This window comes from Equus quagga, chromosome 13 (assembly GCF_021613505.1).
Source record: "Equus quagga isolate Etosha38 chromosome 13, UCLA_HA_Equagga_1.0, whole genome shotgun sequence".
Classification (NCBI taxonomy): Eukaryota; Metazoa; Chordata; class Mammalia; order Perissodactyla; family Equidae; genus Equus; species Equus quagga.
Genome location: NC_060279.1, coordinates 82,641,170 through 82,653,645, shown reverse-complemented (window position 1 = coordinate 82,653,645; position 12,476 = coordinate 82,641,170).

The window sequence follows — 12,476 nt, the reverse complement described above, 5'->3', positions numbered from 1 at the left end:
GCTTATAAAAACAAACTCTTGGAAACAAAGTCAATATTCCTCCTGAGGGGAATGGCTAAACGCTATTGAGTGGACCCAGTGGGATTCTGTGCCACTATGTAAGCTTCTAAGGACATTCTTTAGGGGCCGAAAGAGTGAAATACGCCGTGACGTGAAAGCAAGTTGTCTAACAGTGTGGAGGGTGGCCACTACAGTGCAAAAAAGAGGAAAAGGAACATATTATATATAATATATATCATAGAATATTTTATATTATATTACATAAAACAGGTAATAAATAATATATAAAATATGTGTAATAAAATATAAAATATGTATATGCACAGACTCTCTCTGCCACACCATAAGGGGGACACTGGGTGGCAAGTGGACAGGGGTGATGTCTTAGGTTGATGGCATAGACAGAATGTTTGTGTCCCCCCAAATTCATGTGTGGAAATCCCCAATGAGATGGTATTCGGATGTGGGGCCTTTGGGAGGTGATTAGGTCATGAGGGTGAAGCCCTCAAAATGGGATTAGTGCTCTTATAAAAGAGGCGCCAGATGGTGATTATAGTTAATAATACTATACTGTATCATATATTTGAAAGTTGCTAAGAGAGTAGATCCTACAAGTTCTCATCACAAGAAAAAAAATTTGTAACTATGTATGGTGATGGATGTGACTTATTGTGGTGATCATTTCACAATATATACGTTGTACATCTGAAAGTAATATAATGTTATATGTCAATTATACCTCAATAAAAAAAAAGAAGCCCCAGAGCGCTCTCTTGCCTCCCTCCAACATGTGAGGTTATAGCAAGACGATGGACATCTACGAACCAGGAAACAGGTTCTCACCAGACACCAAATCTGCTGGCACCTTGATCTTGGACTTCCAGCCTCCAGACTGAGAGAAGTAAATGTCTGTTGTCTAAGTCCCCCAGCCTATGGGGTTTTGTTATAAGAGCCTGAGCTGACTAATACATACTCTATGTTTATGTCAATGCATATTTTCCCTTAAACATGTACAGCTCTTACAAGCGTGCCTACACACATATTTATAGGTGCATCAGTAAAGCGAGCAGGTTGGAACTGATGTCTTCAGGAGCTAATGGCACCTCACAGCCTTATGAACAGGAGACAATTATTAACTCTATTTTACAAAGACCCAAACCTTCAACAGGTAGAGTCATGGGCTCCGGTCTCCATGGTTCTCCTCACTCATGACGCCAACCCCTCTATTTCTCGCTTCAGCTTTTGTTTCCATGGCAACAGGATGATGCCCAAATGAGTGGGCTTGAAGGGACCAAGACAGACTGATTGATGCCAAAGTAGACCTGTTGGGAGATTGAGAGGCCTGGAACAAGGGCGCCAGCCTGATACACAGGCCTAAGTTGATGGTGATCTGGTCTAGGAGAGAGAGATATGTACAGAATATTTTTAAGATGTAGACAACGGGAGAAGATAAAGTTGAGTCAATGGGACTTGCAATTGGATTGGATGCAGGGGTTTCAGAGAAGGGGATAAATGAGGAATGACTTCTGGGTTTTCATCTTGAGCAACTTGGTGGATCACAACAGCACTTACTGAGACGGGCCAGCCTGGAACACAAGAGGGAGAGATTGAGGTGGCTACTAAAATCATCGAGGGATCTAAGAGGGCAGTGGGCAACTCTGGGTGCAGTGGGAATGGAGAAAGAAGTGGAAGGATATTAGTGGGAGACAACGTGAAAAGAATAAAAGCATAGAGAGCTTGTGCTCAGGGAGAAAAAGCAACTACGACATTTACTGTCTCTCCAGTGGCCAGATGAACCCCCAGGTTGCAAATCATCAAGAGAATTTTCCACTGAGCTAAAAACCTTGCTGGATTCCAAGACTTATATACATCCCTGTGTAATTAAGGATGGGAAAGGTTTCTCTTAGACACAAAACAATGTGGACAGTATTGTGGAGACTGCTGTTTAAAATCACATTTGTCCAGGGGGCTGGCCCCGTGGCCGAGTGGTTAAGTCTGTGCGCTCCGCTGCAGGCGGCCCAGTGTTTCGTTGGTTCGAATCCTGGGCACGGACATGGCACTGCTCATCAAACCACGCTGAGGCAGCATCCCACATGCCACAACTAGAAGGACCCACAACGAAGAATATACAACTATGTACTGGGGGGCTTTGGGGAGAAAAAGGAAAAAAATAAAAAATCTTTAAAAAAAAAATAAAATAAAATAAAATCACATTTGTCCAAATACACACCTGTTTTACAAATTACCCCTGGATTTGGTCCTCCACCAGTTTGCATCCAAATTTTTGGAACTAACAACAGTGAGTTTTATAATGTATTTATTTAGAAGTGTTTATCATAGTGTATGGCACACAGTAAGTGCTCAATGGAACACTTATGGAATCAATTTCCTAATGCAGTCAGAAAAAGAATGAAACATTTCACAGTACCTAATCTGTACCCTCCTCTAGAAACTATAGAGATATATTTTATATCTACGTACGTCCACGTGTATATGTGCGTACGTAGAGGAACATCCATGAAGAAGGTCGGATTGATAAATTCGGGTAGAAGTTAGCTTTCATTGTTTAGGTTCTGTGCCCCAGATGCGATGAAAATGTGTTACCAAGGTCATCCCATTTCCCCCTCCCAAAGAGCCCACGAGGCAGACATGATCCTAATCTCCATTTTAACAGATGAGGAAACTGAGGCTGGCAGAGACTGAGCAGTCACAGAGCAGTGAGTGCCACCAACCACTTTGCCCAAACAGCCAACTCGCCCTCTCTCATGTCTCCACCTCCTGACAACATGTCCTTAGTCACACTGATGCCCCAAGGACCCCACACAGGCTCCTGCCTTTAATCACAAACATGCCAATGGCTCCATAATGCATTTCTGGTTAGAGAACCCAAACAGGGTTGCCAGAATCAGCAAATAAAAATGCAGGACGCCCAGTTAAATCTGAATTTCAGAAAAATAACACATAATTTTGCATGTACTTTTAATTTTAGAATAGATTTAGACTTGGAGAAAAGTTGCAAAGAGAGCACAGAGATTTCCCCTAAACCTTGCGCCTAGTTTCCCCTATTACAGGTTCCCTCCACTATCCGCAAGTAGAGCGTTCCAGTGAAACCTTTAGTAAGCTGTAACGGTGTAGAACAAAGATGCAGTTACCATTAATTTATGTGGAAAGATTTTTGAGTGTTCCCAGACCCAAAATTAACCTACCAAATCATACCAAACAACACATAAAACCTAAATCGCACTAACATATAGTAAAAAGAGGAATGATATGATACATACACAGCCTATATGATGTAGAAATCATATCCTTACAGTGTGGTTTCACTTACCAGACTCAGGAAGACGGCGAGCACACTGGAAAGCTGAGAGGTGGTGGCGGGATGAGGGTGTTAGCTGGGTCATTGGAGGTTGGGGTTTGGGGAGGTACAGGAGACTCCTGCAAGGGCAGGAGAGACAGGAAGAGGGTCATCAGTTAACATCGCATCGTCGTCTGAGGCCATCAGGGCAGCAGGTCACTGACGTTACACCTTCTATGTCTGCCTGGCTCGATGTCAAGGCAGAGGGCCGCTGGCTGCCGTGGCTGCCGTGGCAAGCTTGAAATACACAGGATGCTTGACTGCTTAGCCTCATGTGTTTTTCTATCATACAATTCTTTGTAGGCACTCAAAACATCCTGCAAACCTGCCCTAAACCCACGTGCCCTTTCAAAAATAAAGTTGTACCAGGAAGAGTGTTCTTATCACCACCTTTCCCTGCCTCAACTCTTCTGACAGTGCGCTAGTCGACGCCTAAGGACAGCATCATCAGCGGCCTCAGGAAGAGGCATCCCGGTAGACCTGTCCTCAGTGCCTTGTGTCTCTCAGCCTTCTTATCCTCTATCGAAATTAATGTGTTGTTCGGCAATTTTTTCCGTTAAATTGCAGTTTCGTCACAGTTAGACACCTGCTTATATGAATAACCACCGCCTGTGATTCTTTTCTTCGGTTCTTCTAAAAACTGTTCAGCAGCTTCAGTAGCAGCCGACGCACTCTCTCCAGTAACCTTTGAACTGTGAAGCTGCCCTCCCTCAAAAACGAGTCAGACCGCCCACGACTACCGTTAAATTCCACTTCTGCAACGCTTTCATCACTACTGTCCGGTGCCTTCTGTTTCGGCTTATTAAAAAGACTGACTGATTTCTCTTTAGGTGCAAGATAACGGAACACCATGCTTTCTACACCCATCAACCCACTCAAGCAACAGACTTTCCATTTTGTCCATTCCTGGATGCCGGCTAAGAGAGACCACTTTCCCACTAGCAGAAACAACAGTAACTTCAGCAGCTTTTAAGATTCTTCCTCTCTGTGTGTAAATAGTACAAATGGTGGACACGGACAAGTTCAACGCACACACAATGTCTTTATTTCGTGCACCAAGATCGAAACACTTAATGACGTCCAGTTTTATGGTAAGCGTGACACCCTTACGAGCTCTCTTAGGCTTTTCTGATACCTGAGGACACGTCTTGCTAATGAATGAACAAAATAAATCGAGATAAAGCACAGATGCTCACAGAGACGCTTTGAAGCTATGGCGGCTTGATGCTGAGATGCCGAGTGTGGTTCCCAGGGAAGGAGCGTGGCGGTGCCACCCTCGCTGCTCTGGATGCTCTGCCCCCAGGGCACCTCACTGCTGAGCCCGCCATTAGCATCTTACATTAGCATGGTTTGCCACATTTAATGAACCAGTATTGATACACTCTTATTTAACTAAAGCCCATACTTTATTCAGATTTCCTTCGTTTTTACCTAATGTTCTTCTGTTCCGGGAGCCCATCCAGGAGGCCACGGTACTTTCAGTTGTCATGTCTCCTTAGGCTCCTCTTGGCTATGACAGTTTCTCAAACTTTCCTTGTATTTGATGACCCTGACGGTTGTGAGGACTGGTCAGGTATTTTGCAGACTATGCCTCAGTGGGACTGTCTGCTGTTTTTCTCATGATTAGACTCAGGTTATGGGTTTGGGGGAGGAAGGCCCCAGAGGAAAAGTGCCTGGGGAGCAGTGCTGATCACAGCGCATCAGGAAAACTCACTGTTGATGCCGACCTGGCTCACCTGGCTTGAGGCAGTGTGCGTCAGCTTTCTCTACCACACAGTTACTCTGTTCTCTCCCTTTCCATACTGCACTCTTTGGAAAGAAGTCACCAGGCACAGCCCACACTCACCGCAGAGAGTTATGTCCACCCCCTCGAGGGCAGAGTATCTACATAAATTATTCGGAATTTTTCTGTACAGGGAAATTTGTCTGTTCTCCCTGCAAAGCTAATTTCTTTTTAGTGTAAGTATGTCTCAGGCAATATTTGAGACATACTGATATGAAAAACTTATATGTTGTCTACCTGAAATTGAAATTTAGCTAGGCATCCTGTATTTCATCTGGCAACCCTACCCCAGACCCACATATCTATCTGCATTTTTTTTTAAAAAATTGGCACCTGAGCTAACATCTGTTGCCAATCTTTGTCTTTTCTGTTTTTCTTCTTCTCCCCAAACACTCCAGTACGTAGTTGTATATTCTAGTTGCAGTTCCCTCTGGCTGTGCTGTGTGGGACGCCGCCTCAGCATGGCCTGATGAGCGGTGCCATGTGTGCCCAGGATCCAAACCAGTGAAACCCCGGGCTGTGGAAGCAGAGCCCACGAACTTAACCACTCAGCCGCAGGGCCAGCCCCTCTGTCTGCATTTTTGACATCTCCACTTGGATGTCTAATAGGCATCTCAAAATAACAAATCTAAATCTAAGCCACTGATATCCACCCGCACCCACCCCACTAGTTGCTCCTGCACCGCTCCCGTAACAGTATCCCATTCCTCCAGTTGCCCAGGCCCCAGAACCTTGGAACCTTCCTTGACTCCACTCACATCTCATAGCAAGTCCATCAGAAGATCAGATCCAATCTTCACTCGAAAATATATTTAAAAATTCAACAACTTCTCACTGTGCCCAACGTCCCTGCCCTGGTCCACACCACCAACAGCTCTTGCCTGAACAACTGCAAGAGCCCTGCCCCCAACCCAAATCTGTTTTCCCAACCTCTAACCTTTCCCCTTGAGTCTATTCTCCACACAGCACAGCGATCCTGATTGTCCCGAACGTAAATGAGAGGATGTCCTTCCTGTTCAAAGTCCTCCCATCGTTCCCATCTTGCTCAGAGTAAAAGCCAAAGCTGCTGCTATGACTGTGTCAACACAAATGACTAATCACCACTCTACAGTAAAGAAAAGAAGAGGGTTTCATTCGGGCCAAACTGGGGACTAGAGCCTGGGAGCCACAGCCTTTGCTGGGGAGGAGAGCACTCCAGAGTGATTTTCAGCACAAATACCATCTCGAAACAAAGATACAGACATCAAGCATGACAGGCATCCATTCCTTCAAGGGTTCAAGGAAACATTTGTTACTGATTAGCATGTACACAGTGGGTCAACATGTCCCTGGTGTTGTGGGAAGGGAGACTTATCTTCAAAGAGTACTGGTGTCACAAGAAAGGAGGCATTAATTCTTATCGTCAAAGAGCACATTCTTTGCTTTCGGGTTATGGTTAAAGCAGATGTACAATATATGTTTGACAGGCCGCAAGTCAGCCTTCTTTGGTTCAACTAAAATTCAGGCCAAATCAAGCTTAAAGCGAATGGTGTCCTGATACTTCAATATATAAAAGCTTTTTATGTCAACTGCTAAGACCTTACGTGATCTCTGCTCTCCCTCATCAGCTGTCTACCTTTACTCTGATCTCTCTTCTCTTCTTCCACTTCACTCCGGCGACGCTGACCTCCAGCAGCCTCGGCATGACCCCGCTCCTTAACCCTTGTTGCTCCTCTACCAGGAAAACAGGATGGCGGACTTCTCTACGTCCTCCAAGTCTTCACTCACCTTCTCAGGGACACCTCCCCTAGATGCCCCCCCCCCACCGAAATTTCACCCCTCTACATTTCATATCCTCCTTCCCTGCTTTGTATTCATTTCTCCTGAGGAAGAGAAAAGCAGCTCGTGACCTCCAGGAGCTGGCCTGGCCCGTCATGAGCACTCAGCTCAGCCTTGCAGTTCTGCCAAACATCAGCCACGAACAATGTTCTCGCAGAACATCGCCCTCAGAAAGGCCACTTGGTAACCACAATGGATCAAGACAAACACCCACTCACTCTGTAAGCCTCTTGGAACACAGACAAGACGTGAACATCTTAGACTTTGGGTGGTGAACACAACGTGGCCTTCACAGAAATCAAAACATAACGATGTACACCTGAAATTTATATAATGTTATAAACCAATGTTACCTCAATACAGAATTTTTTTTAAAGAGTTGAACATCGTGCAAGCCACAAAAATGACCAAACTGTCCCCTTTCCTAGCTAACACTCATGACCACTGCTTCTTAACCAATCACAGCTTTAGTCTTGCTCTAGTTAACCCTTCTGCTCCAGAAGATTTAAGGTACTGAATCGTAGAATTACCCCACTTTCTGACAACATCCTATCTAGAAATAAGCCACCTTCCTTAAGCTCTCCTCCAAATCCCCTAACGCAAATCCAAATCCTATAACAGGCTTCTTCGAACACCCTCTCACTCACGCTTTCCTGCTGTGCCTCCTCCCTCATTTCAACAATAAACCAACATATTCGATTACAGGTGTCTTCCTGGTGGTCTTTGGCTTGGGGCATTGACACTCAACATTCAACACTCTAACACCCTATAGATTTTACCCCTTTATCGTGTGTATTGTCTGTCTCCCCATTAGAACGTAAAGTCCTTGAGAAATTCTGCCTGGCACAGTGACTGGCAGAGTAAGGGCAGAAGGAACACTATCTGAACAAAATTACCAGTGAAGAAGTTGAAGCACAGAGGCAGAAGTGCCCTTGGGCAACGTCACACAGTCATCGGTGGAGCCCTGGCTCCTGAGCCCCGTGCTGTGCTGGTGCCCATGCCCCATGGGCAGTGGGTGGAACGTCCTCTCCTGCCTCCTCCTCCTGTAAGTTCACGTGTCTTCCATCTGGGAGGCATTTCCCTCTTTGAAAAAAAATGGGTTGAAATAAATCTAGCGCCACAACATTCTTCATTTTCAAGATCAATGGGACTCTTGTCCTCAGCTGAGGGAGTTTTAGACAATATCCTAGCAGCGCCATCTTTTGACAACTGACCTCAATCACCGGTGAACGTTTTGCGTCAATGTGCAAGGCCTTGGCCAGCCTTGTGGCTGAGTGGTTAAGTTCCCGCGCTCCAGTGCCACGGCCCAGGGTTTCGCTGGTTCGGATCCTGGGCGCAGACATGGCACCGCTCGCCAGGCCACATTGAGGCAGCGTCCCACATGCCACAACTAGAAGGACCCACAACTAAAATATACAACTATGTACTGGGGGGATTGGGGGGAAAAAAGCAATAAAAAAAAATGTGCAAGGCCTTAACGGGGAGCAACTGAACCAAGGAGGGAGAGGAAAGGGGGAGTTCTGTTCTGGAGCTGTCCTTTCCCTCAGAAGTAGTTGAGAACACGTGAGCTCACGCCACAGATGAGCGGCACCTCAGCTGCCCCTCTTCCCAGCTCCCAGTCTTCTGTCTGGTTCAGGTTTGGATGGAGGCATTCTCCTCTCAGCCAGGAACACCTCACTGCTTGCTCCCCTGCAGGTCTGCAGCCTCTCAGCCCCTCCTTCCTCACGTGGGCAGGGTCTCTTCCCTATGAACTCAGCATCCCACAGATCTGCCCTCTTTCAAAATAAGTTTTTGGCACTTCCATCCCTTCCACAAGAATACATTGAAGATTTGTTCCAGGTCAGGGGGACCCTGGGAAACAAGACAGGCTGTATTGCTGCCCAGATGGAGCTCACACGATAAGGCAGGAAGACAGAGCATTAGCAGCTGAACCAATTTTTAAAGGTCATTTCAGGCAGAGACACGTACTCTGAAGAAAATGAAGCAGGGTAATACTTTAAAGAGTGAATGTGAAGACGAAAGATCTTGATTCCTTAATTTTAAGGGCCCAGTATTCTCCTCTTTTGTGTGTGAGGAAGATTGGCCCTGAGCTAACATCTGTGCCAATCCTTCTTCATTTTGTATGTGGGACACCGCCACTGCACGGCTTGATGAGCAGTGGGTAGGTCCGCGCCCAGGATCCAAACCCGTGAACCCCAGACCGCCAAAGCAGAGTGCACAAGCTTAACCACTACACCACCAGGCCAGTCCCAGGATTCTCCATTTTTAACTATAGCCCTGCTCCAGCCAGGTGCCCTGAGTGGTCTCTGGGCCCTACTTTGAGAAGCAAGCTAAAAGGAGTCAGATCTGGTGCTAAGCATTTTATAAGATTTGCTTTATGCTCACACCGACCCCATGCTCAAGAATGCTTATAACTGTGTTCTCGAAGGGTCTTGGAGAAGCTAAGTCACTTGCCAAGTTTCCATGTTTTTTATTTATTCGTTGTGCACACACTGTGTAGCTCGCCTGCTGTGATTTGGATCCCACACACAGTCTGACTACAAAGCCTGGGAAATCTATCTCTGAGGCTCTTTCTGTCCCTGCCCCAGCTCCTCCTTCAAGGCCTCCAGCCTTGGTTTCCACGGCAACAGCCTCAGCCAGCCTCTGTCCTCACATCAGGTGGGAGGGAGCTCTGTGAAGTGAGGATGGTAGAGAGTTAGTCCCTTCGGGCTGCTATAACAGGATACCCATGGACTGGGTAGTTTATGAACAACAGACATTTATTTCAAACAGTCCTGGAGGCTGGAAGTCCAAGATGATGGTGCCGGCAGATTCTGTGTCCGGTGAGGAGCCACTTCCTGGTTCATAGATGGCATCTTCTGGCTGTGTCCTTACGTGGAGGAAGAGGCAGGGAGCTCTGTGGCGCCTCAGGCACTAAGCCCATCATGAGGGCTCCACCCTCATGACCTAATCACTCACCAAAGGCTGCACCTCCTGACACCATCACGTGTGGAGGTAGGATTCAGCATGAGTCTGGCCGGGACATTCAGCCCACACAGGGCAGACGCCCGGTCAGCGAGGCTGGAAAGGAAGGGCTGAGCAGGGGTGCAAACCTCCAGCCACCCCAAGAAGTATATCAGGCATGCTTTTGCTCCTATTAGAATGAAAACTTAGAGTCCTTACAAAAGGATAAAAAATAAAATGGTTTTGTGGTCTTTTGCAGATGCCTGAAGAAATCCTGGGTTCTAGTCAGCAGCTGCTGAAAGTGCCAGTGGCTTAAAGTATGATTGTTTATGTAATTAAAAATAAAGCATACGATGGGATATTACCGATCCGTGAGATAGAAGCTAGTTTTGCCATTTGTGAATTTGTGACAACATGGATGAACCGAGAGGACTTCGTGCTGAGTGAACTTAGCCAGATGGAGAAAGACAAATACAGACAAATACTGTATGAGCCCACTTATATGGGGAAGCTTAAAAAAAAAAAGAAGAGAAAAGAAAAGTCAAATGCATAGATACAGAATAGAATGGTGGTTACCGGAGGCTCTGGGGTGGGGGAGATGGGGAGAGGCTGGTCAGAGGGGAAAAGCCTTCAGCCAGAAGCTGCACGAGTTCTGGGGACCTAACGTACAGCATAGGGACTGCAGTTAATAATACTGTGTCGTATACCTGCCATCTGCTAAGAGAGTAGATCTTGCGTTCTCACCACACACTCAAAATCACTCAAAACCAACTGAATACAAATTTTAAAAATAAAATAGGGGCTGGCCCCATGGCCAAGTGGTTAAGTTTGTTCGCTCCGCTTCAGTGGCCCAGGGTTTCACGGGTTCGGATCCTGGGCGTGGACATGACACTGCTCATTAGGTGACGTCCCACATAGCACAACCAGAGGGACCCACAACTAGAATATACAACTACGTTCCGGGGGGCTTTGGGGAGAAGAAGGAAAAATAAAAAATAAAATAAATATTCCTTAAACAAATGGATAATTAAATGTAAAACAAAAAACACAACAAAAGCAGTGCATTCCTGCCAGGCGGGCTGGGCCGGGGGAGGGGCCACTTTATTCTCTTGCTGTATCACTGGGGGTGATTCTCTCCCATGATGAAGTTGCCCACGTCTGCACAAGTCCAGCTGATGAACTGGGGCGACACCTCCTCGGCTCTGATGTCCCCCTGAGCGCAGATACAGGTGAGATGCATGTGGGGATCAGCATGCGGGCTCTCTGCCCCACTCTGCCCTTTTCCTTTCTTCAGATTATTTTCCTTTTGTCTCCAACCTGTTTTGTTCCCCTCTACTCTGCCCACCAAGGGAAAATAAGACAAAACTACAGGAACTTTCTTCTGCTTCCCATTCATATTCTGTTTCCAGGTCTCTCCATCTCTCCCCTTCTCTCTTCCCTTCTCTCTCCCTCCCTGTGTGTATCCTTCTCTCTCTCTATCACTTTCCCTCTTTCTAGCAGAAACCCCCAGAAGTTGCAGACTGCAGAGCCTGAGGGCAGTGTGGTCTCTCTGGTGAGCTGCAGGCCTCCCACAGACCCAGAAGCTTCATGCTCAGCTGGGAGCAGGACGCAGCTGCAGCATCGAGAACCCTCTCCAGCTACAGAAACATCCAGAATCCCAAGAGAAGCCATCTTCTCTAGAGTCGCCATTTTAGGAGTGAGGAAAACTTTCTCAGCAGACATTGTCTTAGGTCCCACTGGCCAGATCTAGGCCACAAAACCACCCCTAATCCTGCTGCTGGCAAGGAGAATGGGACCTCCTTTGGTGGATTAGACTTGTCAGAATTTACTCGGGTAACTATGCTGGGGTCACTCTTGTGTGACTCAGGCGCTCACCCCAGGTGTTGGCAAACCTAATTCCCTTTCATCTCTCAGGCACTCCATTCAAATGCTGCCTCCTCAGGGGAGCCCTCGAGGGACACTCAGGCCTCTCTCACCACATCATCGCTGTCTGTTCTGCAGGGCACTTATCATGGTCAGAAATCGTCTGGCTCACTTTCTTTCCTACCAGGTAGATACCAGCATCGTCAGCATTTCTCAGGTAAGGAGAACGGAGGCACGTTCTCTGGTCCCCTGAAGGGTCAATGCTGAGGTTACAGAGATGTGGATGCTACCTTCTTGGCTTCCTCCCCATCAGTCATCTCTCTTCCCCGAAATGGTGGCTATGGTGTGCCCCTGACTTTTTAAAATTATAAATCTGAGAATTGCTTGGAGTTAGCAAGGGTGAAAAAAGGCAAATGCCCACAGACAGGGATGATGAGCAGCCGGAAGGCACAGGGCAGCTGTGCCAGCTGCTCCCACGTAATTGGTCAGGGCCTCATCAGGATTAGTTAGGGCCCCAGCAGTTGTAAAACATTTGGAATAGTTCCCTGCCTATCGGGGTCGGGGACGTGGACGAGGATCAGGTGGATGAGTGAAGTTGGCCAGGTGGAACGGTGGGTGGGGCAGGAGTCGGGGAGAGTCCATACTATGGCGTCGGGTTTCTCAACCTCAGCACTGTGGACGTTTGGAGCTGGATAATTCTTTGTCGTAGGA